The sequence below is a fragment of the Mytilus californianus genome, unplaced genomic scaffold (genome assembly GCF_021869535.1).
Source record: "Mytilus californianus isolate M0D057914Y unplaced genomic scaffold, xbMytCali1.0.p SCAF_1, whole genome shotgun sequence".
Classification (NCBI taxonomy): domain Eukaryota; kingdom Metazoa; phylum Mollusca; class Bivalvia; order Mytilida; family Mytilidae; genus Mytilus; species Mytilus californianus.
This window is the reverse complement of record NW_026262581.1, coordinates 115,449,095-115,454,662: the sequence shown is the minus strand read 5'-3', so window position 1 is coordinate 115,454,662 and position 5,568 is coordinate 115,449,095. Positions and strand designations below refer to the sequence as shown.

The window sequence follows — 5,568 nt, the reverse complement described above, 5'->3', positions numbered from 1 at the left end:
ATGAACAGGTAGGCATACATATGTGAACTATAAGAAATTGAAGTTAAAAAAAAACCAAACATGTGGAACACAAAACAAAAGATGTTTCAGCAGAAAATTCACAGGACTAAGTTCGAAAATTCATTTCTCGACCATATCCTTATCGAACTGAAATTAAGATTTACGTATCCGCATGCAAGACATTTTTTGGTATTATACTTGGTACATGTACGCTGTGTAATGAATGGTTCACTTTAGATATGTTAAACAATACATCCAATTTGTTCGATTGTGACAATACTGAATGCGACTTATGACCGTATTTTACTTGCAATGAGTATCATGAGTACCAATACAGAAGCAGGAAATGCCTTAAACCTTCCAGTGGCACCTGAGACCCCGGGTTTTTGGTAGGTTGACCAATCTATTGTTTTCTATGTAGAGAAAAAACTGCATAAAAGATACCAGGCTAATAATTTTGTTCGCCAGCCGCATGTTTCGTCTACAAATAGACTCACCAGTGACGCTCGAATAAAAAAAGTTAAGAAGCGAAATAAAGTACGAAGAGCATTACGGACTTAAAATTCCGAAAGTAATGCTTTCTTATTGTTGTTTGATCTGTTATCGTTTTTTATTTGGCCATTGTGTTGTCTGTTTTTATTGGACATGAGTTTTGATTGCTCCCTTAGTATCTTCTCTCTCTCTATTTTAGACAAACAACTTGCTTTTCTTTTTTCCTTGACTTGATGACTTTGCATGACGAATGATCAATTGATACTCCATACTTGAATTAAGAGCTAATATTGGCTTTCAAAATTTAATGATTCATATAAGTTATGATGGCTTGAATCTGTTTAAACTTCATCTGCTGCGTTTAAACATTTTCTCAAAGTGCATTTATCAGAATAACGGGCGGGAAAATTGCCACTGAAAAATGAAACATATTTAAAAGGATAGAAATTTTGCAAGAAGCCACCTACGAACTTCTCATATGATTGTTTCATGTTTTTTTTTAATGTTTATTATGCTCGGCACACCCTACTTAAGGAATCGGATATAACTTCACCATTCCGACTGGACGTAACTGCGTATTCATACATTCCACCGAGTGAAACAACCGGCCGTTGAAGGAAAATCAATACCCTTGGACTATACATACTTATTTTATTCAGAGGTTGCATCTTCCTGTCTCCACTTGTTTTCTTGAGTTAGATAGGGCAAAGTTATGTGACCGATTCCTCCCCACCCCATGCACATGAGCTGTTGCAGAGGTTTTTTACTGTTCTGTATTTCTATATCTCATTCAATATCTAAGATAATATGAAGAATTGGAATCCTTTGTTTATCATACGTTTGATTGAATTTTAACAATCTTTATTCGGTTGTATAATTTACCTTTCTTGTAAAATCTTCTGATAATTTAAGGAAATAGACAAGAAAAATGACAAACACTGACAAATTGATAGGTACATGTTTTCATAATTCAGTTTTTGATTGACGTCTTTCCATAAATACCTTCTCAGTACATAAAAGTAAATTTTGTTTTTGTACATTAATATGACCCATATACGTCTTTTTAAATCTTCGTTTTATATTCATTCATTATTTCTTACTATTCTTACATATACAAACTTGGCACTGCTAGTGTTTGGATTATTTCTTCAATTGAGAAACCTGACTTATTAAAAATAAGGCTTATTTACAATGAACCGATGGGCGGAGTAAGTCCTAAGTACAGTAAGGTAAAAGAAACAGGACTATAAGAGGTAAAACATGGAGAGGATATTGACATTTTGGTTGCTCCGATATAGCCGGTAAGTTGCTTATTTTCATTCATGCATTTTTGTATAATTATCTATTCATTTTGAAGAATTATGGTCAGTTTTTCCTTTTTTGTTTCACTAACAAGGCCAGAATCTTACATAAAAGAGTCTTGATAACAGAAGTCACATATTTTTCAGGACTTCAAAAATTAAACATAAGGTATGCTTTCCGTGCAGACAATATCTGTTTCTGAAGTAACCTTTTTCAGGTCACTGAAAAGCCCACAAAAATAAAACGCTTGAGAGCAAAATACCAAAAGGTTCTAAACAATACAGCTAAAACCTCAGGTCAACCTGCCCGAGGGGAATTGAATTAGATTAACCACAAATAAACATGTTCATATTTAATGAACTGAAAATTTACAGACAAAATGTATTCTTGAATTCGCAGATACCGAATCACTGGCTACTAGGCAAATGGTACCATCACCAGCAGCAACATATAACACGCATACAATAACAAACGTCGCCGCACGGTTTTCAACAATGAGCAAAACCAAAGCAGATTGACTTATGACAAAACATTAAACAAACAACAAAATATGCTCGTTCTTCAATTTCAATTTATTTACATTTTGCCCATTTATAATTATCATACAGTCCGTGATTTATAAAAGAAAGACGGGAAATATCAAAGGGATATTCAAACTGAAAATTCTTACAACACCACTTTTTTTTATAAATTTTCCCACTGACATACTTTACATTACGTTAACTCTTGTAATCTGTTTGAATACCATCATATAGTTCAACTTGAGTGGTCTAAAGATCGATTCAAATATTACATTTTTTCCAGAACAAAACGTTATGAATGATTCATCAATTTTTCCCTGGAAATTTGTGTTGGTGCTGTTAATCATGTGTGGTGGGAGTTTTTCTTGCAAACGAAAATTTATCAGAGAAGTCATTGAAAGGGAAAATTGTCTCGAAAGAAGAGTTTTGAACTTTATTTGTACCGGAAGTTGTCATCAAAGAGGAAGTGAGCACTCTCAGTGCAGTATTACAATTGTAAGACAGAAAACAGTGCGCCTGTGGTGTACCAATGAACATGGAAGCATTGTTCGCAAAAATGTAACTATACCTATTCCAGCATCTTGCTCATGCACACAAAGGTCTTTGGATTATGTATACATGCCAATAGCGAGATAGCAATGATATTCAAATTGTAACACCATAAGATATATTCCCTTGTGCCAAATACAAAGAATTATACCTGGACAGCTGCAATATCTATTTATTTATTTATTTATTTGACATCACAACCAACACCATTTTTAATTCAAAACATTATTTTCATTCATCAGATGTGACAAGTTACATATTTATACTAGTATCATATCAAAACAGTGGACTCAACAAAATTTCGCTGGAATCTACAATGCCGTTACAGAAGTGACCAACATTAAAGCCATTAGAAATAAAAAAAAAACATGGTCGGATTTACTGACGGACAACCAGTCAGGTTGTTTGTACTGTTGTAAAGCCGTAAAAGAAAAGTTCACTAAAAAGGTGGAACCAGTACTGTTTTCAATAAACAGTTATTGTTGTTTTATTTATTTTATTATGTATTGGAATTAAATTTGCTTTGAGAATTGTCACATAATTTTCTTGGTTCTTTTCTTTAAAAAGCGCCAGTGAATCTGCTGTAATCATTCGCCGTGATTTTGCGTCCCTTGTCAGCCGTCATCTAGTTACTGTTCACTTTCTCATAATCTTTCTTGAAGATTTCTTTATTTATTGTTTTTTACTCTGAGTTAAGTAGTTTTCTGAAACGATTGAGCCAAAATGTTTTTATTTATATACAAATATTCCAATTGAATCCGCCGGATCAGACGAAAACATGGGACCAGAGACAATCCTTGATTCTGATTGATCATTTTAACAAGGTAAAATATTTTCAAATTTTAAAACAGAATTCATAATAAAGGGGCCTTAGACTGCAATTCGTCTGATTGATGGCAATAATAAAGATATATCAGTAGTAAAAAACTATTGTCAATTCAAAAATTATATGTGCCCAGATAGCACCTAAAAGATACAGACTTCGTGACGCATATATGTCTATTCATGTTGATAGTGAAGGAACACAAAACTTTACACTTGCATCATTGCAGCGAACACGTTCTCATTTAAAATTAGAAATTCTCATATGCCACTTAACTCATTTTTGTGTGAAAAAGCTACATCTTTTGGCATGATTGATATATTTTGCGTTAAAAAGTCACTGTATAGCATTATTTATATTTGTCTGTCATTTTTTGGCAAAATTTTTGGTCTTTTTTTGTTAATGCGAATCCAAAACTTCATCATTTTAGCATTAGCCTTATTCATAGGATGCTAGAATGAACTATTTCAACACCCAGGAAATAGTTGAAGCCATTAAACCTTAAAAAATTACTCATTCTGCATTTTTGTTGTACTTTTATGCCATTTTTGCAATATATACATAACATAGCATTTACCCATCTTTATTTCAGATGTTTCAATGAATAGTATGCTAAATTCAGTCTTTTTCTCTGACTTGTATTTGTCAGGTATGTATGCCTGCATACCGACCTGGTGTATGCTAAACTCTCACTCTATGTGTATACTAGAATTTGTCAGGTCGGTATGCCAGCATACCGACCTGGTGTATGCTAAACTCTCACTCTATGCATATACTAGTATTTGTCAGGTCTGTATGCCAGCATACCGACCTGATGTATGCTAAACTCTCACTGTATGTGTATACTAGTATTTGTCAGGTCTGTATGCCAGCATACTGACCTGGTGTATGCTAAACTCTCACTGTATGCGTATACTAGTATTTGTCAGATCTGTATGCCTGCATACCGACCTGGCGTATGCTAAACTCTCACTCTCTGCGTATACTAGTATTTGTCAGGTCTGTATGCCTGCATATAAATCTGGTGTATTTAGTACCTTCACAATATTTATTTTGGCATAGTTTAGGTCTGTATGCCTGCATACGAACGTGGGGTATGTAGACATAAATTATTATTTATTTTGGCATTTTTCAGTCACTAGACAGGTATGCCTGCATGGATTCTAAAATCTTATTCTGGATACATGTTTGTAGTGGCAAGTCTGTATGCCTGAATGCTAAGCATTTACTGTGTAGTAACATTTCTTATTTGCTTATGTCTGCATAACCAACCCCCCATCAAAAATAAGGAGATGTGTATGATTGTGAAAGAGACATATCTCCATCAAGGGCCGAATTACATGGACGTAAGGGATGACTTATGTATAGCCTTCAACTTCGTTTGAATTTGAAAGAAAGCTCTCAATTCTTAACTGCAACACTTAGGGGTTTATACCTGTATTTCAACCCGCTTTGCAATAAACTCTTGTGAAAAAATGGAATTCATAGGTTTGCTTGTCGGCATACCGACCTATAAAAGGACCCCACTGGAAATAAGTTTCAACAACTTTTGTGGGTCATCCTAAGGTATTAGGCTACAGAGAAAATCTAGTCAACTTAAATTTCACTCATTTTTTTAATCTAGTCTATTCATATTATCAAAATATCATGACAATTTTCATAATTTTATTTTTTGAATTATAATTTTTAGTAAACATGTAAATCATTTTAGTGTCTATGTCTAGTGCTATATCCGTGTCATTGTAATTTAATGTATCTGTATTCTGTCAAATTCATGCCTTTTATCTTGAATATATATATATATATATATATAGTCCTATACACATTTGAACGTGAAAGTTTGCATATTTGTTTGACATTTTCAGTTCACGGTATTCCTGC

General features: G+C 33.6%; 1 long non-coding RNA gene across 1 annotated transcript; it reads left to right on the top strand.

The window, feature by feature from the left end:
* The first annotated feature begins 1,436 nt into the window (after positions 1–1,436).
* On the top strand, positions 1,437–3,354 carry LOC127731406 (uncharacterized). The gene is made up of 2 exons (XR_007995618.1): positions 1,437–1,793; positions 2,599–3,354. It is a non-coding gene; the product is annotated as an uncharacterized LOC127731406 (long non-coding RNA).
* Positions 3,355–5,568: the final 2,214 nt, after the last annotated feature.